This window comes from Aegilops tauschii, chromosome 3, assembly GCF_002575655.3.
Source record: "Aegilops tauschii subsp. strangulata cultivar AL8/78 chromosome 3, Aet v6.0, whole genome shotgun sequence".
NCBI lineage: Eukaryota > Viridiplantae > Streptophyta > Magnoliopsida > Poales > Poaceae > Aegilops > Aegilops tauschii.
The window spans coordinates 191,354,730-191,377,340 of NC_053037.3; positions in this window are offsets into that span (position 1 = coordinate 191,354,730).

The following is a 22,611-nucleotide window of genomic DNA, read 5'->3' on the forward strand; positions in this document are numbered from 1 at the left end:
ATGGAACAATAAAAAATTATAGATACGACGGAGACGTATCAGCAACCAACTAGAGAGCGACAACAGTCATGAAAAGTAAACTAGCTAAAATCTACTACTATTTTTTTTTGTTTTTTCTTAAGGTTTATCAAACAAACAAGAAAAAAGCATAAAAAAGAAAATAAACTAGCATGGATGATACAATGAAAAATTATGAGCACCGACATCTAGCAATGAGTGTGTGAACATAAATGTAATGTCGGTGAGAAATACGTACTCCCCCAAGCTTAGGCTTTTGGCCTAAGTTGGTCTATGGCCACGGCTGGCCTGGCGGATATCCAAAGTTATAGTTGGGGTCGTACTGAGATGAAGCCTCGGGTTGCCACTGGTTGGCAACCTCCTCCGGATCCCACTGGTAAACAGACTGGCGTGGGGGAACAAATTGTGGTTCCGGATCTGGCTCTGTAGCTGATGTGGGGTTCCAGTAGGCGTGAATGGCCTCCAACGGAACAAGGTACTCGCCTGCAGATAAATCAAACAAGGAAGGAGCAGGCAAGGTAATAGTCTCAGGGTGATTTTATCAAATAACAGTCTATAGTTAAGCTCCTTTTTCCTGTTCTTAACAATGAAATCATGTGCAGCCATACTCTTGTAATCTAGAAGAACAGTAGGCAACAATTTTTCTTCCTTATCATAATGCCTAATAGGTATATTAAAGTATGCAGCGAGGCGCGAGGCGAAGATGCCTCCCAAGACGGGGCCCTTAGTACGGTTAAGATTTAACCGCTTTGCGACAATAGCGCCCATACTAAATGAGTCATCACGAAACAAGGCATGGCACAAAATAACAATATCAGGGGCACTTAGGTTGCCACAGTTTCCGCGACCAATTAAGCATCTACTAGCAAATAATGCAAAGTAACGTAAAACAGGAAAAATGTATGCTAGTGATTCTTGCATCGGAAACTTTCCTGGTTTCCCCTACGGCAATTGTATCAATAAACCCCTCCACATCGTCACGATGTGGTTCCTCTACGTTGCCCGAAAAATGCAACTTGCAAACCACACAAAATTCAGAGAGGGGCATCGCCTTGTACTCATCATATAAATAGAAATCCACCGAAGGTGGAGACCTCCTAGAATGGAAATGAAAATTTTGCACAAAGATATTGGTGAGTAAGAGATACTGTTTGCGTTGGTCGCGGATGAAGTCGGTGAGGCCTGCATTCTCAGCCAATTCATAAAAAACATCATAAATCCTGGCTGCTCTCAAGAAATCGTCACAAGGCCATTCACACGGCCGAACTTCCGCGGTGCGAGGGAGATTATACTTGGGCCTCTCTTCTTCTTCACTTTGCTTATCCTTCGAGCTTCGGCTCGAAGAACCCCTCAAAAATCTCTTCATTATTTTCTGAAAATTTCTGAAATTTTTAGTAACTTCAAATAAAAGTGAACCAAACTCAACAAAATTGATAGCAACTACTCCCACAAGTGCCTAGAGACTATATCATGCATTAGAACTACTTGGGACCATATAAATTTGATATGCAAGCTCAAGAACAGGGTCACCTAGGGAGCAAAAATTTGCAATGAATAAAGCGCTAGAACAAAAACTAATTGGACCATTGGAGGAGTTACATACCAAGGAACAATCCCCCAAAGCAGTTTTGTGAGAGGTGCTTTGAGCAAGGAGATCGAAAATCGCAGCAAAATGAGCTAGAACTCGTGCTTGAGCTAGTTGGTGATTTTTTTGGGAGGAAGAAGGAGTGTGTGGTTGCTGGAATAAGTGGAGGGGAGCCACCATGGGCCCACGAGGCAGGGGCGTGCCCAGGGGGTGGGCGCGCCCTGGACCCTCGTGGCCAGGTGCCAGCTCCCCTTGTTGTGTTCTCAGTGCCAGATATTCTCAAATATTCCAGAAAAAAATCATATTTCAATTTCGGGGCATTTGGAGAACTTTTATTTTTGGGGTATTTTTTTATTGCACGGATAATTAAGAAAACTGATAGAAAATACTATTTTTACTTTATTCATTCTCAATAACAGAAAGTAAAAGGACGGTACAAAAGGTTGTGCTCTCTAACTTCATCCATCTCATGCTCATCAAAAGGAATCCGCTAACAAGGTTGATTAGGTCTTGTTAACAAACCCATTTCGAATAACATGAAACCGGAGAAATTTCGAATAACACTATGTTACCTCAGCGGGGATATGCACATCCCCAATAATAAGAATATCATATTTCATCTTGACGGTAGGAAGAGGAAATTCAAATCCTCCAATAATAATCGATGGAGTTTTTCCAATAGAGTTTATACTATGAACTTGAGGTTGTTTCCTCGGAAAGTGTACCGTATGCTCATTACCATTGACATGAAAAGTGGCATTGCCTTTGTTGCAATCAATAACAGCCCCTGCAGTATTCAAAAAAGGTCTTCCAAGAATAATAGACATACTATCGTCCTCGGGAATATCAAGAATAACAAAGTCCGTTAAAATAGTAACGTTTGGAAACTCAACAGGCACATCCTCACAAATACCGACAGGTATAGCAGTTGATTTATCAGCCATTTGCAAAGATATTTCAGTAGGTGTCAACTTATTCAAATCAAGTCTACGATATAAAGAGAGAGGCATAACACTAACACCGGCTCCAAGATCACATAAAGCAGTTCTAACATAGTTTCTTTTAATGGAGCATTGTAAGTGCATCTAGTGCCCCTTAGTGATTTTGGTGTATTGAAGACTTATAGGTTAAGGGACTAATGCGTTTGTGAGTGTACACAGGACTATAAGTCTATGAGGAGTTTGATATTTACAGAGAAAGTCGACCCCTAAAAATGAAGTTCTTCGACTGAAGACTTTGGATTTCTGAAGACTTTCTAAAGACTTTGAAAGTGAAGAAATTGGTGTGACCTTGAAGACTTGGTATTCATTTGAGGAACATGAAGCGTGAAGACTTTTGTTTTCGTAGTTTCATTTTCTCTTTCTCGAGTCATAGGAAACACCGTACTGTTAAAGGGGGTCGAGGAAATACTAAGGAAAAATTTCCATGTGATGCTCAACTCAAAATCCTACACCTACCAATCCCTTCGAGTGAAGCCATTGGAAATCTCATACAGTTCAGTCATATTCTTCAGTGATAGAGATGAAGTTCTTCTGGTCTTTGAGGAATTTGTTCTGACTGAGGAGTTAGGAATTCGCCAGTGCGGATTGCCTACACAGTGAGGAACATGATAGCCCTGAGGAATTGAGCCTCAAATATCCGACCGTTGCTGTGCTATGCGCCAGCTGTCCCAAAATATCTACCCACCTAACGGTCATATCATTGAAGGGCATTTATGTCTTATCATGTCGGGCTGCTCCCTAGGCTATAAATAGCCGCCCCCTACAACCACTAGCTGGTTGGCTGCTCCGAGAGAAACTGACACTTGTTATTTGAGAGCATCCCATCCTCTGAGGACTTTGAGCGAAAATCATCAAGTGAGGAAAACCCAAACCCAAACACCTACAAACCCAAAGTGATTGAGCATCACTGAAGAGATTGATCCTGCATGGATCCGATGCTTGTTACCTTTGAAGACTGTGCTTCTTCCAGACGGTTAGGCGTCATGGTCTAGAGCATCCAAGAGGAATTGTGGATCGCCGAGTGACCAAGTTTGTGAAGGTTCGGAAGTCACCTGAAGACTTACCACGAGTGATTGGGCGAGGTCTGTGTGACCTTAGCTCAAGGAGAATACGGTGAGGACTGTGTGTCCTCAGGTTTAAATACCTAGCCGCTCCAACCAGATGTACAACTGAGACAGCAGTTGGAACTGGTCTACCAAATCATTGTCTTCACCAAGCCTACTGGTTCTATTTCCTCAACTCTTTCATTTCCTCATTACTGTGTTGTGTGCTTGTCATATTTGTGTTTGAAGACTTTGACTGAAGACTTTCTCAATTTCCTCAGTTCAATTTCTTCAGTTTGTTTGTATTCATGCTGTGTTATCCTGTGTTTACGCTTTCAGTACTCTGTGCTTGTTTTCATTTCATCATGATGACCATGCTTGTGTTTTGTTATGTTTACTTTTGAGTACTTATTCCACTGCAAGTAGTTCTTCGCTAAGGAATCTCCTCACCCACAAATTCCTCAGTGAAGAATTCATAAAAATCGCCTATTCACCCCCCTCTAGTCGATATAACGCACTTTCAATTGGTATCAGAGCATGGTACTCCCTTGTTCTGTGTGATTTTGGTTTAACCGCCTGGAGTTTAGTTATGTCGACCGCAGGTATGATCAAGGTCTCTGCTGGGTGTCCTACCTTCGATGGGACGGACTACCCCTACTGGAAGAATAACAAGCGAATGCATCTTGAGGCAATTGATAACGATCTCTGGTATGTTGTGGAAAATGGTGTTCCCTCTGTCACACCTTCTCTGAATGCTGCTGATGTGAAGAGATTCAAGCAACTCGATTCTCAAGCGAAGAATATCATATGTGGCCATCTGAGCAAAGGACAGTATGGAAGAGTGAGTGCTTTGGAAACTGCTAAGCTTATCTGGGATAGGCTGTCCAAAGTGAATGAAGGAGTCTCAACACAGCGTGACTCTTGAGTTGATGTTCTTCGCAATCTCTTCAACCACTTCAAAAAGACTCGACAACGAAAATGTTCAACAAACCTTCGATCGCCTCACTGACATCTCAAATGAGCTTCAAGCAATTGGTGCCACTGACATCACCGACCATGAGGTGGTGAAGAAACTGCTGAGATCGCTTGATTCCTCATTTGATACTCTGGCATTGATGATACAAGAACGTGTTGATTACAAGTCACTTGATCCTGCTGATCCTCGAGAGGCTGAATACTCATGAGTTCCAGCTTGCTGAAAAGAGAGATCTCTATGGTTCAAGCTATGGCAGATCACGTGCACTGAAGGCCAAGGCAGTTCTGAGTCTGAAGATGAAGGCTTGTGGGAGACTCTCTTCTTCAATTTGCACAAAATTATATATTTCCCTTAAAGCAGCTTGTTTCTTATGAGCGGGGAAATATTCAGCAGAGAAGTAATAAATCATATCCTGGGAACGACGCACACAACCAGGATCAAGAGAATTAAACCATATCTTAGCATCACCCTTTAATGATAACGGAAATATTTTAAGGATATAATAGTAGCGAGTTTTCTCATCATTAGTGAACAGGGTGGCTATATCACTTAATTTAGTAAGATGTGCCACAATAGTTTCAGATTCATAGCCATAAAAAGGATCATATTCAACCAAAGTAATTATATCAGGATCAACAGAGAATTCATAATCCTTATCAGTAACAAAGATAGGTGAAGTAGCATAAGCAGGATCATATTTCATTTCTAGCATTCAAAGTTTTTTCTTTCAGCTTAGCTAACAATTTCTTAAGATCACTTCTATCATTGCAAGCAAGAAGTCTCTAGCAGTTTCCTCATCCATAACATAACCCTCGGGAACAACAGGCAATTCATATCTAGGGGGAGAATCTTCATCATCACTTTCATAAATATTATCAGTTTCGATAATTTCATTCTCTCTAGCCCTAGCAAGTTGTTCATCAAGAAATTCACCAAGTGGCACAGTAGTATCAAGCATAGAAGTAGTTTCATCATAAGTATCATGCATAGCAGAAGTGGCATCATCAATAACATGCGACATATCAGAATTAATAGCAGAAGCAGGTTTAGGTGTCGCAAGCTTACTCAAAACAGAAGGTGAATCAAGTGCAGAGCTAGATGACAGTTCCTTACCTCCCCTCATAGTTGAGGGATAAATTTTTGTTTTCTCGTCTTTCAAGTTCTTCATAGTGACCAGCAGATATAAATCCCAAGTGACTCAAAGAATAGAGCTATGCTCCCCGGCAACGGCGCCAAAAAATAGTCTTGATAACCCACAAGTATAGGGGATCGCAACCGTTTTCGAGGGTAGAGTATTCAACCCAAATTTATTGATTCGACACAAGGGGAGCCAAAGAATATTCTCAAGTATTAGCAGTTGAGTTGTCAATTCAACCACACCTGGATAACTTAATATTTATAGCAAAGTAGTATGGAAGTAACAGTAACGGTGGCAAAAGTAACAGTAATAGTTTTGTAGTGATTGTAACAGTAGCAACGGAAAAGTAAATAAGCGAAGAACAATATGTGAAAAGCTCGTAGGCATTGGATCGGTGATGGAGAATTATGCCGGATGCGATTATTCATGCAACAGTTATAACATAGGGTGACACAGAACTAGCTCCAATTCATCAATGTAATGTAGGCATGTATTCCGAATATAGTCATACGTGCTTATGGAAAAGAACTTGCATGACATCTTTTGTCCTACCCTCCCATGGCGGCAGGGTCCTATTGGAAACTAAGGAATATTAAGGCCTCCTTTTAATAGAGTACCAGACCAAAGCATTAACACATAGTGAATACATGAACTCCTCAAACTACAGTCATCACCGGGAGTGGTCCCGATTATTGTCACTTCGGGGTTGCCGGATCATAACACATAGTAGGTGACTATAACTTGCAATATCGGACCAAGAACACAAATATATTGATGAAAACATAAAGGGTTCAGATCTGAGTTCATGGCACTCGGGCCCTAGTGACAAGCATTAAGCATAGCAAAGTCATAGCAACATCAATCTCAGAACATAGTGGATACTAGGGATCAAACCCTAACAAAACTAACTCGATTACATGAAAAATCTCATCCAACCCATCACCGTCCAGCAAGCCTACGATGGAATTACTCATGCACGGCGGTGAGCATCATGAAATTGGTGATGGAGGATGGTTGATGATGACAACAGCGACGGATTCCCCTCTCCGGAGCCCCGAACAGACTCCAGATCAGCCCTCCCAAGAGAGATTAGGGCTTGGCGGCGGCTCCGTATCGTAAAACGCGATGAATCCTTCTCTCTGATTTTTTTCTCCCCGAACACGAATATATAGAGTTGGAGTTGAGGTCGGTGGAGCTCCAGGGGGCCCACGAGGCAGGGGCGCCCCCCCCCCACCCTCGTGGACAGGGTGTGGGCCCCCTGGCCTTGATTCTTTCGCCAGTATTTTTTATTATTTCCAAAAATAATCTCCGTGAAGTTTCAGGTCATTCCGAGAACTTTTATTTCTGCACAAAAATAACACCATGGCAATTCTGCTGAAAACAGCGTCAGTCCGGGTTAGTTCCATTCAAATCATGCAAGTTAGAGTCCAAAACAAGGGCAAAAGTGTTTGGAAAAGTAGATACGACAGAGACGTATCAGCGCCCACCGTGGGGCTGGCGCAGGGTGGTTTTGAATTCTTGAAGGGCAGCTTCGAAGGGATCAAGGGATACGCTATGGGCCGGATGACCAAGAGTCGTCGCGGCAAGCTCTACATTGACGATGCAGGATGGGGCCCCGACGCCGACTCAATTGAGTACAGGTACCGGGTTCCCTTAGGCGGAATCCACGTCTTCATCGGCAAGATCGGCGAACTGGGCCCTGAGCCGGACACCTGCACCGACATCATCGAGACGGCTCAGCGTGCACGACCCGCCCGAGTTCAACCCGTCGTGAAGCATGCCTTTGTTGGTTTCATCCATGGGGCGGAAGTTGAAGAAGGATCTATGTCTGGTGGTGAGACGACCATCTACTCTGATGGTGAATCGTCCACAGGCGAGACTAATTCAATGTATCAGGTGCAAGATGGCCGGCTTGGGGGATGTTCCGATGGCGACAGTATTCCGGACCCCTGTGAGCCGCCGAACAGGGTTGCGATCTTCATGGCCGGTACACAGCCGGCTCTCGGTTCGACAACCACCGCGGCCATGACCTCTAGTTCAACTGCTGCAGCGACGGCTGGTGCTAGTGGCACTGCACGCCTGCCGGCTCAAGCCTTGACAGAGTTATTAGAAGCTTTGGCGATTCTGATGGGGTTGGAGGTAACCCCGGACAACCAGGAACAGCACAAGGTGGATGTGGCGAAGCTACAAGATGAGATAGCTCAAGCCAAGGAAGAGCTGGCGGCTGAGAACGCTAGGATGGCTATGGAATGAGCTGCTTTGGACGCCCAGGCACAACGAATTCAGGCAGACTCTTTCCGGCTCACCTTGGATCAAAAGGCTTCAAACGAGATCATGAGAAGGAGGCACCAGAGTCGTTTACCCCCAGTTTATGACGCAAGGAACCTCTTCAACATGCCTGGAGCAGGGACCAGTGACCCGCCGGTGGTGAACCGGGCAGTTGAGGTGCCTGTGACCGGAGCGCCGGTTCAGCCACGTGCGATGGATCCGCCCCGCTTGAATAATACTCTGCCTCAGCATGTTTCAACACCACCGAGTCATTATTCTAACCCTTTGGATAATATGATTGCTGCGGCGACACGATTGACGGCTCTACCAGTTGAAGGGGAGTCTCCAACAGTGATAGAGACACGGAGGGCTAGAGAGCTTCTTCAGACAGTTGTGGCTCAACAGGCGGCTTATTCTTATAGTTGCGAGCGGATTCATTCAACCACTCGACCAAGTCGGAGTTACAGCAGGCACATTGAGTCGCCAGCAGTTTCAAGCAGTGAGCAACACCGCAACCAGCCTCGTGGGCATGACCCGGCGCATGGTGGTAATAATGCCCAGGTTTTGGTGGATCAGGGCAGAGCGCGTCGGGAGGCGGAACTGGCGTCTCAGCTAGCGGCTCAACAGCAATCCCCGGTTTATCTGTCAGCATCTGTGGAGGCAGGAGTGACCTCTAGAACCCTGGGTGTGCCGTGTTTAGTACCGGCTCTTCACAACGAGCGTCTACCCAAGGATTTCATGGGCCCTCGGAAGGTGCCTAATTACACGGCGGATCAACCCCCGGAGGCATGGATCGAAAGCTATGAGATGGCTATGGAGATGTTGGATGTCAGCGATGCTGCGTGTGCTAAGTATTTCACCATGATGTTGGATGGGCCGGCTCGTACTTGGTTGAAAGGGCTGCCCGCTAATTCCATTAGGTCATGGGCAGAGTTGAAGGCCCGGTTTATCCAAAATTTTAAAGACACGTGCAAGCAACCTCTGTCAATCCTAGATTTGGACTCTTGTGTTCAAGGTGAGGGCGAGTCAACAACCAATTGGGTGCGCCGGATCTCGGCCGTTATACATTCTTTGGATAGTATTAATGTCGGCTCAGCAGTCCTGATGTTGGAGAAGAATTGCCATTTTCTCCCTTTGAAGCAGAAGCTGGGGCGGCTTAAACGCCACTTCAACGACATGGGAGAGCTAATGGCGGCTCTCGTCAAGTATGCCGACTCTGATAGTACCAAGGACCCCGAGTCTGATGATGAGAAGCTGGGTAAGGGAAAGAAGAGCAGCAATACGAAAGGGCAGGAGCATAACCCGGCAGGTCAAGGTGGCAATGGTAAGCACAAGGCTGATGGCAACTTGGATTTTGTGGCTAACACCAATACGCAGAATAATAATCAGCATCACAAGGGAAAACCGTCCCCTCGGTTTGGAGGACCAAAATTCAACCTTGAGGCGATGATGAATCAGCCCTGCCCAAAGCATGGTACGCATGAAAAGCCGGCCAATCACCTCTTGAAAGATTGCTTCATTATGAGGGAGTATAGAAATTCCAATTTTTTCAAGAACAACCATGGACCAAACGGCGGCTTAGGGTCCGGCTCTCACGGTCCTGGTTTTGGTGGAGGCGGTTCAAATTCCGGCTTCTAGGGCCAAGGCAATCAAGGTGGTTTTAATCAATAGTCTGGTCAAGGGAATCAGCAGCAGCAGTCTGGTTATTAGAGTAACCCGAAGCAGTTGAATAGTGGACAGTACCATGTCTTTAACACGAGTTTGTGCAAGCGGGATCAGAAGCTCCATAAAAGGGCAGTGAACGCAGTTGAGCCGACGATTCCCCGTTACTTGCGATGGTCTAAACATCCTATTCTCTGGAGCCGTGAGGATCACCTGCCCCGGGTTGATAATCCGGGCCACTTGGCTCTGATGGTGGCGCCTCAGGTTGGAGGGTACAAATTTCCTAAGGTACTCATGGATGGGGGCAGCAGCATCAATATTCTTTATTATGAAACTTTTCGTCTTATGAGCTTGATTGACCAAGATCTTAAGCCGTCGAACATTGTTTTTCATGGCGTGGTGCCTGGTAAGTTGGCGTATCCAGTGGGCAAAATATCTTTGGAAGTTGCTTTTGGTGATGATCATGATTCCAGATCTGAGACATTGACTTTTGAGGTGGTTAAAATCAAGAGCCCTTATCATGCTCTGTTTGGGCGGCCGGCTTATGCTAAGTTCATGGCAAGGCCTTGTTATGTTTATTTACAGCTTAAGATGCTGGGTCACAAGGGTACCATCACAGTGCGTGGGGGGCGGAAGATAGCCTTGGAGTGTGAGGAAGGTGATGCTGCTTATGCTGAGTCTGTCTGTGCAACAGAAGAATTGAAATTTTACAAGGATAATGTTGACCCGGCGGATATGACGTCTTTGAAGAAGCCGACCACAGAGCATGACCCCCTGTAGAAATTTAAATCAGCTGATGACACCAAGCTGATTGACTTTGTTCCTGGCGATTCATTCAAGTAGTTCAGTATCAGTGCTAATCTAGATCAAAATAGGAAAGCGCGCTCATCGAGTTCATCCGTGAGAACCGGGACATATTTGCATGGAAGCCTTCAGACATGCCAGGTGTATCGAGGGAACTCACTAAGCACACTCCCAATATTGATCTGAAGTTTAAACCGGTCAAGTAATTCCTTCGTCGCTTTAATGAAGAAAGATGTAAGGCCATTGGTGAAGAAGTGGCCCGGCTCTTGGCAGCTGGGTTTATTGTTGAAGTTTTTCATCCTGAATGGTTGGCTAACCCGGTGCTAGTACTTAAGAAGAATGCCACTTGGCGCATGTGTGTGGATTATACAGACCTTAATAAGGCCTGCCCAGCTGATCCTTTTGCTCTCCCTCGTATTGATCAGATTATTGATGCTACGGCGGGTTGTGAGCGCTTGAGTTTTTTGGATGCTTATTCTGGATATCATCAGATCAAGATGGCAGTTAAGGACCAGGAGAAGACAACCTTTATCACTCCTTTTGGAGCCTTCTGTTATGTGTCTATGCCTTTTGGGCTCAAGAGTGCCCAGGCGACTTACCAGCGGTGTGTGCAAAATTGCCTTCATGATCAGATTGGGTGCAATGTTCATGCTTATGTGGATGATATTGTGGTGAAATCAAGGAAGAAAGAGAATCTGATAGATGATCTGAGAGAGAACTTTGACAATCTCCAGGTCTACAAGATGATGCTTAACCCGGTCAAATGTGTCTTCGGTGTACCAGCAGGCAAGCTTTTGGGTTTTCTGGTTTTTGAAAGAGGCATTGAAGCTAACCCGGAGAAAAATCAAAGCTATTACTTCCTTGGCTAAACCGGCGTGTATCAATGATGTTCAGCGTCTGGCGGGTCGTATTGCGGCCTTGAGCCGGTTCATAAGCCGTTTGGGAGAAAAAGCTATCCCTCTATACCAGATGATGAAGAAAATAGATCACTTTGTCTGGAGTGATGCTGCTGATCAGGCGATTGAGGCCTTGAAGAAACAGTTAGCTGAGCCGCCGGTTCTTGCTGCTCCCATTGATAAAGAGCCCTTGTTGTTATATGTGGCTGTCAATAGCCGAGCTGTCAGCGTGGCAATTGTGGTGGAAAGGAAGTAATCAGGCAAGGAATATCCGGTTCAGTGGCCGGTCTATTACATCAGTGAGGTGCTCACTGAGTCCAAGTAGAGGTATCCGCATTGGTAGAAGCTAGTATATGGGGTGTTCATGGCTAGTCGCAAGCTCAAGCAATATTTTCTGGGTCATCCCATCACTATGGTTAGTTCTGCTCCTTTAGGGGATATTATTCAAAACAGAGAAGCCATAGGTAGGGTAGCCAAGTGGGCCATTGAGCTTGGCCCCCATGGTTTGAAGTATATGCCTCACACAGGCATCAAGTCTCAAGCACTTGTGGATTTCATCAATGATTGGACAAAACTGTAGATGCCTGAGGAGAAGCCGGATATCACATATCGGACTATTCACTTTGATGGATCCAGGCAGTTGGAAGGCTCAGGGGCTGGAGTTATTTTGACTTCCCCACGAGGTGATAAATTATGTTATGTTTTAAGGTTGATGTTCCCTTGTACTAATAATGCAGCTGAGTATGAGGCCTTGCTCCATGGTCTTCAGATGGCTAAGGAGATGAACTTAAGCCGGGTGAGGTGCTTTGGTGACTCAGATTTGGTGGCTCGGCAAGTTTCAGGCACTTGTTATTCTAAGGACCCACCCATGGCGGCTTATCGCTGAGAGGTTGATGCTATTGCTGGTCACTTCAAGGGCTATCAAGTAGATCATGTCGATCGAAGGAAAAACGAGGCGACTGATGCTTTAAGCCGATTGGGGTCCCAGCGTAAGCCGGTGCCACCCAATGTTTTCCTTGATATTCTGCATAATCCTTCAGTCAAATTGCCTAGAGAGGAAGATCTTGCTATTCCTGACCCAGAGGCACAGCTGGTGGCAGCTCTTCATGCTATTCCTGATTGGACAGTTCCATATTTGGCTTATATGACCCAGGGCGAGTTACCTGAAGATGAAACTTTGGCCAAACAGATAACCGGCGGTCTAAGTCAATGACTATTTTCAATGGAGAGTTGCACCGTTGCAGTGTCACAGGGGTGTTTCAACGCTGTGTTTCTCCTGATGAGGGCCGTGAGATTCTATGAGAGATTCATGAAGGAGATTGTGGTCATCATGCCGGCTCTAAGTCTCTCGTGGCCAAGGCTTTTCTTCATGGATTTTATTGGCTAACGGCTCATGCTGATGCAGAGGATTTGGTCAGTAAATGTGATGGTTGTCAGAAATTCTCAAGACGAGCTCACGTGCCGGCTCAAGAATTGAGGATGACTCCAATCACTTGGCCGTTTGCAGTCTGGGGGCTTGATATGGTGGGACCTTTCAAAAGATCCAAGGATAAAAAGACCCACCTTTTGGTGGCGGTTGACAAATTTACAAAGTGGGTTGAAGCAGAACCGGTCAGTAAGTGTGATGCGGCAACAGCGGTTCAATTCATCAAAAAAGTGATTTTCTGTTTTGGTTTTCCCCACAGTATTATAACTGATAATGGCACTAATCTGTCCAAGGGTGCTATGAAAGAATTTTGTCAATGTGAGCATATTCGGCTTGATGTGTCATCCGTAGCTCACCCCCAGTCCAATGGCCAGGCCGAAAGAGCCAATCAAGAAATTTTGAAAGGCATCAAGCCCCGGTTTATGGTCCCTTTACAGAGGACACCGGGTTGTTGGGTGGAGGAGTTACCCTCAGTGTTATGGAGCATCAATACTACCCCCAACAGATCTACGGGTTACACGCCTTTCTTCATGGTTTACGGAGAAGAGGCGGTTCTCCCTAGTGACATCCGTCACGATTCGCCCCGTGTGGCGGCTTATGTTGAAGCTGATAATGAAAAAGCACGTCAGGATGCTCTTGACCTGTTGGATGAGGAGCGTGACCGTGCAGCGGGTCGTTCGGTGATTTACCACCAAGAACTGTGTCGTTATCATAGCCGCCGGGTTAAAACCAGAACCTTTCAAGAAGGAGATTTGGTGCTCCGGCTCATCCAGGATCAAACCGACATGCACAAGCTATCCCCACCTTTGTGGTCAGCAAAAATCTGAACAATGGGTCATACTACCTTATCGATGTTTGAGACCACACGGATTCACGCACATCGGAGGATGAGACCCTCCGGCCGTGGAATATTGCTCATCTTCGGCCTTATTACACCTGAGCCACCGGCTCTTGTGATGTACATATTTTGACAATGTATATATTATGATGAATATAATAAAGCAGGCATCCCTGATAATTAAGGGCCTCTGTCGTTTCATTTCTGAGAATAATGAGTCTTTATTGTCACTTCATATGATCACTTGGGGGCTTCCTGCTCATTGAGCATAGCTATGACTACCCTCTTGATCCGGCTTGTACGCCATGATTATCAAATGCTTGGGGGCTTCCTGCTCATTGAGCATAGCTATGACTACCCTACTGATCCGGCTTATAAACCTGGAATGAAATATTACTTGGGGGCTATTTTGTTAATGAAGAGCTTTGTTGACCCTTGTAATAGGCTTGGACACCAGGTGTATTCACCAAAACATCCGGGTTATCCTGCCTTTGTTTGCCTACCACTCCGACCAGGTAATCCTGGAATGACTCGCTGTACTCTTCACAATCAATTTTCTAATAAGACCCTGAGTTTGTCAAAGTTAAAACAGCGATTGGTCATGTGAGGTCCGACTTACGGGGTTGAATGAAGCATTAACTCAGCGGCTGCGTGGCCCTTGAATAACACTTGACATGCAGGCTTGGCAGCCTATGAATGCCTTGTTTTCTGTTTTTTCTAGTTTGTATTTGATTTTTTGAGATTGATCTTTTCTAGTGTGTTGATACATGGTCTAAAGCTGATAACGGCTATGTTTGCCTTATGGTTCATATATGAATCTTTCCGGAGTTTATTAACCCGGCCTGGCTTTGGACTTTAAGTCGCCAGTGTATGATGATTTTTGTGCTTCGGGTTCTGGCCCTAAGCTTTGGGATATTACCCCTTGCCGCATATGGCATGATAAGCCGGCGGTATGAATAAATTGAACAGGGCGTTGTGCTCTGTCTTTGGGCTGATTACCCTTACTGCGCAAGGTATGATAAGCCGGCAGTGTGAACAAATATCGCAGGTATGATATTTTGTTATGATTATATGAGGTTGTGATTAAACTGGCCCTGGTTATGGACTATTTAGTCGTCAGTGGTTTTTTATATGGGGTATTGTGACCCGCCCTGGGGTAAACCGCCAGGGCACTTGTGATCTGTTTGTGTGCAGGAAAAATGATAAGTCTGATCTGCATAATTGATAATATCATAAGCATAAGTGGCAGATCTTCAAGTGACGGATCGACAGTGTTATGCAAACAAAACGTGCACGATGGCACGATAGATCAGTGTTTAACTAGCCTATTACATGGCTCCGTGAGCCCAAATGAATAAGTGTCTTTTCCAAGCAATGCCTGATGATGCCAGTTATGAACCGGCCAGCGGATCAGTTCTCATGTGTCTTGGCGGGTTGAAGCCTCCGGATCATCTTGCGCCTCTTCTTCTTCAGCTCCTTGATTATACATTGGTTGGAAGTCAGGCATAGACCAGTTGATATCGGTCAAAGCTCTAAACACAGCCTCGTCATCAATAAGGTTGGATGGATCAATGTCAGGAGCGAAGGTGTGCTTACGCGTTGCTGGGATGAGGTCCACCTCTTGATGAACCGGTGCTTTTATCTTCTTATTTTCAGCATCATAAGCTGCCTGGTATTGGGATAGATTGGTCTCCTCAGCCAGTTTGCTTGCTAATGGACGCATTGCTCTTGCTATTTCTGCAAAGTCATCGGCACTGAAGGGAGACCCGTCTTCTTTCACACTTGGACAACCATTGGCCAAGTCTTCTGGACCAAGATCGTTGCTTTAACTCGTTGATCCTTTGGGGCAACACTGATAACCTCTCCAATGTTTCCTTGATAAGGGTGGGCGGATGTTTCTTATGCATAGCAGCACCAATGGTTCGTTGAGCGCCTGTGTATAGCTGTTCTACAAGAGTATAGACAGCCTTAAGCTTGATGCGTATGTCTGAGCCCAACTTGACGCTCCGGAAGCTTGTATCAGTAAAGTTTTTGTCGGTGTACAAAAGTAGGTGTCCCTTTTTGCACCCCTTTACTTGTGCGCGGGCAGTCGTAGCCCCACGCCCCTGGCCACGCTTGGCGGGGTAGAGGAAGCAAAGGCACAAGACGAGTAGACCAACACCAAGCCGGAAACACAAAGTGCAGAAGGGCGAGGTGGACTCCCCCAGCAAGGCCCTTGCCGGGGCGGCCTCCACAGCCCCGGCAAGATCCTTGCCGGGGCAACTTGCCCAACGCCAGCAGGGCTGCCACCCTTGAGCCTGAGAGTTCCGACACCCTCAAACCACATTGGAACCAAGGCTCGGGAAGCGCCTCCATGGTGGCATGCAGATCTTTGTGAAGACCAGAAGCATACAAGACTAGATGAATAACCAGAAGACGAAGATCCTCGGCAAGATCCTTGCCAAGGATACCCACGAGACCCCCGGCAAGCCCCTTGCCGGGGACGACCACGATACCACGGCAAGACCCTTGCCTGGGCCCTGGCAAGACTCTTGCCGAAGACATCCGTGGGGCCGCAGCCAGGCCCACATCTACCAAGACTCCGCCGCCATTCCCATGGAGCTGCCAGCCCACCAACTAGGCGAGCACCTGTGTGGCGACGTGTGGCCTCTAGGCCAACTCAGCAAGCACCTGCATGGTGGCATGCAGATCTTCATGAAGGCTCTGCCACCGCACCAACTCAGCAGCCAGCTAGCCAGCGTGGCACTACCCGCCTCATCAGTTCGGACGCGCGTCGAAGCCAGGCGAGGTGGCAACAGCTAGGACGAGCTTCCTTGCCGTCCCCGATAAAGCAAGAAGAGCACGTCGGCAGCGCATTAAATGCGTTTGTCCTACGGTGCCAGAGGATAGACTCGACCACTGTATAGCTTTCCACCTCCTGTGTGCCACTGTGGCAGCCCCTTTGTCTATAAAAGGAGGCCCGCAGCGTACTGGGAGAGGATTCGGACTTTTTGGACCCTGCATGCTTTGTAGCTAGTCCAAGGACACTAGATAAACAGAAAGCAGCAGGAGTAGGGTATTACGCATCACTTGCGGCCCGAACCTGGATAATCCCCCCCCCCCCCCGCGTTGATCTCTCAATCCCGCTCTTTCCACAGCCCTGCGCCCGCCAACCGTAGCAAAAGGGATTCCTCATGATCCCGTAGGTGTCGTTTCCCCCAATAGTTTTTGGTAAATCGGTAGATTATTATGATATGCTTGATGGGATAAAGACATCATGTTTACTACTTACCGAAGCTGGCTGATGTCATACTATTGATATGATACCTTAAACCGGATAGCTCGTCAGTCACCGGTTTAAGAGCTACCTCAGCATCTTTGGCTCTCTTTAATAGAGCTGTTTTTTTAGTCTCCCAACCAGTTTTATCAGCATTGAAGCCCTGTTTCAATTGCTCAATGTTTTCTAGTGCATTCTTCAGTTCTGACTTGGCCTTGGACGTCTCAGATTGCTGAGTTTTAATATTGGCCCTCAGATCATTGATCTGTGAGTCTTTTTCAGTTAGTTCAGCCTACGACATGAACAAACATGGAAGGTATTATGATGATGATTATTTTTGATGTCCCAAGCACAATACAAGTATTTTCCTTGGCACTTGGGGGCTAATGCCTATTTGCTCTTTTCAAGACAACTTATCTGATGATCCAGGCAAAGTAATATGATTAGGTTTATAAAGATTACATGTTGGGATATTGATTTCAACCATGGTGATAAGTCCCGGTTCATTCATACTGATTAAACCGGCCCTTGCACTACAAAAAAAAGACACTTCCGTGATGATACGTGTTTGTCACAGTAGGCCATGTTTTCTGTCATGCATGTACATCCATGACGATTTTATGACAGAATCAAGATAGTCATACCTGTGCTGTCGTAGAAGTGTTCCATGACATTACCAAAATTTATCATCACGGAAGTGTCCACTTCCATGACGATAAATCGCGCATCACAGAAGTGCTTTCGTCAAGGGTGATCGACACGTGGCATCCACCGTAACGGGTCGCAGTTAAGCTATCAGGTCCGGTTTTGGATCTGATAACCCGTTAACAGCCCAGACCAATGGGAAATTTCCATGTGTAAAATTCTGATTGGCCGGAGGAAACACGTGTCAGCTCGTCAATGGGTCAGATAGGCGCCTATGATATGTCGACACGTGCGATGGCCCACCACTGGCCCATTTAGCTTACAAAGGCCAGCCCATTTTACTTAGTCAAAAGTTAGCAGGCTGGCCCATGAAAAGCCTGTTAACGGTCTCTTCGCAAATAGCCCATTTTGCGGCCCGGTAACTCACGGCCCGTTAGGGCCTACCCGAAATCGGCCCAACAACGTTATGTGGGCCGTCGAATATAACACCAGCCCGTTTCACTTCCGGCCCATGTATGGCCCACGACGTCTTTCGGCCCATATGAGACCTTCATATCTTTAGGCCCTTTAGAGGCCGACGGTGACTCTAGCTCATAATGAACAATAAATTTCTTTGTACCCGTTAACGGCCCATGATTCGCATGGGCCGTTGATATGTCTCCAACTTATCTATAATTTATGAAGTATTCATGCTATTATATTATCCATCTTAGATGTTTTATATGCATTCGTATGCTATTTTATATGATTTTTGGGACTAACCTATTAACCTAGAGCCCAGTGCCAGTTTTTGTTTTCTCCTTGTTTTTGAGTTTTGCAGAAAAGGAATACCAAAAGGAGTCCAATTGACGTGCCAATTTTTGATGATTTTTGATGGACCAAAAGAAGACCACGGAGCATCGGAGTTGGGCTAGAAGAGTCTCGAGCTGCCCACGAGGGTGGGGGCCGCGCCCATCCCCCTGGGCGCGTGGGCCTGCCTCGTGGACAGCTCGGGCACCTCCTTGACATGAGACCGATGCCAAAAATTCCTATAAATACAGAAACCTCGAAAAATTAACCTAGATCGGGAGTTCCGCGGCCGCAAGCCTCTGTAGCCACGAGAAATCAATCTAGGCCCTCTCTGGCACCCTGCCGGAGGGGGCCATCATCACCGGTGGCCATGGAGGAGTATCCCGGAGAGGCCATCATCGCCATGAAGGCCAAGGATTAGAGGGAGAACCTTTCCCCTTCAAGGGGGGAGGCCATGGAGGAGGAAGCACAAGGGGGAGAACCTCTCCTCCTCTCTCTTGGTGGCGCCGGAGTGCCATCAGGAGGGGAATCATCACCGCGGTCCACTCATCTATTTTACGCGGTCCACTCTCCCGCACCCCGCTATAATCCCTACTTGAACATGGTGCCTTATGCCACATATTATGATCCAATGATGTGTTGCCATCCTTTGATGTTTTGAGTTGATATCCTTTGTCTTTGGGTTGATTGATGATCTAGATTGGTACGAGTTGTATGTTTTATTTTGGTGCTGTCATATGGTGCCCTCCGTGTCGCGCAAGCGTGAGGGATTCCCGCTGTAGGGTGTTGCAATACGTTCATGATTCGCTTATAGTGGGTTGGTGAGTGACTGAAACACAAACCCGAGTAAGGGGTTTGTTGCGTATGGGAATAAAGAGGACTTGATGCTTTAATGCTATGGTTGGGTTTTACCTTAATGATCTTTAGTAGTTGCGTATGCTTGCTAGAGTTCCAATCATAAGTGCATATGATCCAAGTAGAGAAAGTATGTTAGCTTATGCCTCTCCCTCATATGAAATTGCAATGACGACTATCGGTCTTGTTAACAATTGCCTAGGACAATTACGCACACCGATCCATCATTATTCCACACTCTCTATTTATATTATTTAGTAATATATTCTAACTTTATGATAACAGCACCTACTTTTATATTTTAGCTCTCCGATATCATCCAAAGTTATCCTCTTCATACCCACAACGTAGTTTTATTTCTCGTTTCTAGTTGGAAGCAAACATTCGGTGTACGTAGAGTCGTATCAGTGGCAGACAGGGCTTGAGAGAATATTGATCTTACCTTTAGCTCCTTGTGGGTTCGACACTCCATACTTATCACTTCCACCTTTGGAAATTGCTACGATGATTCCTTGCACTTGGGGATTATCAAGCTCTTTTCTGGCACCGTTGCCGGGGAGCAACAGTGTGGGGTTGATATTCTCGTGTGTGTTTGTTTGGTTTCTTCACTAAGTAGATTTTGTTTTTCCTTTTTGTTTCTGTTTAGTTGTGGGTGAGACATACAAAAAAAATTGAAAGAATGAAAATACCTAAAAAAATTACTTGCCTCTCATGCCTAAAAAGTTTTTCAAAAAGAGAAGTGATTGGAAAGTTATGCATTGAAGAAGTGAGGGTCGACCTTGAGCACTTGTGTTCATGCTCACGGAAACAATGTAGAATTTTTCATGGAAGTTTCTCTGTAAATAATTATCCCCTTTTATATATCCATTGTATTATAAAAATAATGTGCCAAGCTTTGGTTTTAGGATGATTAGATTGCTTGTTTACTATGTGCAGAACAAAAACAGAAACTTTGGCTGTAGTGCGTGAATTTACATTTTTTACTGGAAAGTCAAATGGGTCTGAAACTTTTTGAACATTACTTCTGTACAAAGTGTTCAAATTTTAATATTTATTTCATAATTTTAGGAGTTACATAAGTTTATCAAACTTCCATATTACTACAGACTGTTCTGTTTTTAACAGATTCTGTTTTGCGTGTGTTGTTTGCTTATTTCGATGAATCTATGGCTAGTATCGGGGGGTATGAACCATAGAGAAGTTGGAATACAGTAGTTTTAACACCAATATAAATAAATAATAAGTTCATTACAGTACCTAAAGGTAGTGATTTTCTTTATTACACTAACGGATCTCACAAGTTTTTGTTAAAGTTTTGTGTGGATGAAGTGTCCGAAGGTCGAGGAGCTATCAATATGAGAAGAATAAAGAGAGGCAAGAGTTCAAGATTGGGGATGCCCAAGGCACCCCAAGTAAAAATTTCAAAGGATACTCAATCATCTAAGCTTGGGGATGCCCCGGTTGGCATACCATCTTTCTTCTTCAACAAATATCGGTATACCTCGGTTTTTGCTTTGTTCACATGATTTGTGTCTTTTGTGTTTTTGTTTTTCCTTTAAGAACCATGCTAGCATGAGATAGCCCTTCATTGATTTATAGAATACTTCATGAGCTTCACTTATATCTTTTAAGTATGATTTTATAGAATTGCTCTTTGTGCTTCACTTAAATCTTTTGAGTATGGTTTTATAGAATGCTTCGTGTGCTTCACTTATATATTTTGAGCTTGGATATTGGTTAGTCGATGTTAGTTGTAGAATGCTCCATGAACTTCACTTATATCTTTTGGATTATGAATAATACTATAATTGAAAGTGGGTTTGGAAGAGTGTCAACTTTAGGAATTAGTGATCCCACTATTTTGGAGGATGTTGAATCTTAGTGTGATATTTATGAAAGTGGATTTGGAAGAGTGTCAACTTTAGCTAGTAATGACTCCACTATTTCGGAAAAGGTTCCAATTGAGTATGAGAAAAAAGTTGCTATCCATGATGCTACTGAAAATTATTATGAGGGAGGAACATATGCTTATAGGAGTTGCAATAATACCAAGTTTCCTCTCTATGTGCTTAAAGTTTTGAAGTTATACTTGTTTTGCCTTCCTATGCTAGTTGATTCTTGTTCCTATAAATTGTGTGCTCACAAAATCCCTAGGCATAGGAAGTGGGTTAGATTTAAATGTGCTAGTCATATTCTTCATGATGCTATCTTTATGTTTCAATTCTTTTCTTTTATGTGAGCATCACTGAAATCATCATGCCTAGCTAAAAGGCATTAAAGAAAAGCGCTTGTTGGGAGACAACACAATATTTACCCTTAATGTTTTTGTGTGTTTACATGATTAAGATACTCTAGTAATCATTTTTTATAGATTTTGTTTCAATAAAGTGCCAAGTAAGACCTTTGGGAAGACTTGGGTGGAAGTTAATGTGATCTTGCTGTAAAAAACAGAAACTTTGCGCTCACGAGATTTGCTGTCATTTTTTTACAGAAGAGTGATTTTGAGTTGATTCTTTTTGCAGAAGATTAATAGACAAATTACTCACGTCCACCAATTTATTTAATAATTTTTGGAGTAGCAGAAGTATGGTTATTGTTCATATCATTACAGACTGTTCTGTTTCTGACAGATTCTGGTTTCATTGCATAGTTTGCTTGTTTTCTAGTTTCTATGGCTTATATTCCTCAATATAAATTGTAGAAATGAGATGGTACAGTAGGAATTGTGTGAGAAAAATTATGAACCTTGTCTTTGACAGTACCAAAGTGAATGGTTTACTCTTTATCATACTAACCTATCTCACGAAGTTCCATTAAGTTTTGTGTGATTGAAGTTTTCAAGCTTTGGGTGAGATATCGATATGAGGAGAATAAGAAGTGGAAAGACCCTAAGCTTGCGGATGCCCAAGTCACCCCAAGGTAATATTCAAGGAAGACTCAAGCGCCTAAGCTTGGGGATGCCCCGGAAGGCATCCCCTCTTTCGTCTTCAAAACTATCGGTATACCTTACTCGGAGCTATATTTTTATTCGTCACATGATATGTGTTTTGCTTGGAGCATATTTTCAATTTTACTTGCTGTTTGAATAAAATCATTGGATCTGAATCTTGAATGAAAAAGAATCCTCCCATGGCTAGTTAATTATTTGACTACTCAGTGTTCATCACTTATATCTTTTTGGAGTAGTTTGTCATTTACTCACGTGCTTCACGTATATCCTATGAGTAAACGGTTGGATAAATTGAATGTCATATATCTGAATTTATATATGTTTCATATGCTTATAACATGGGGAGTAATGACTTCACACATAATAAGTATAGGTAGTAAACTTATTGAAAGTTAGCAAACGTAGAATTGGTCACTTGAACAATTCATGAAAGAATATTGAAGGAAGAGGGATTTCACATA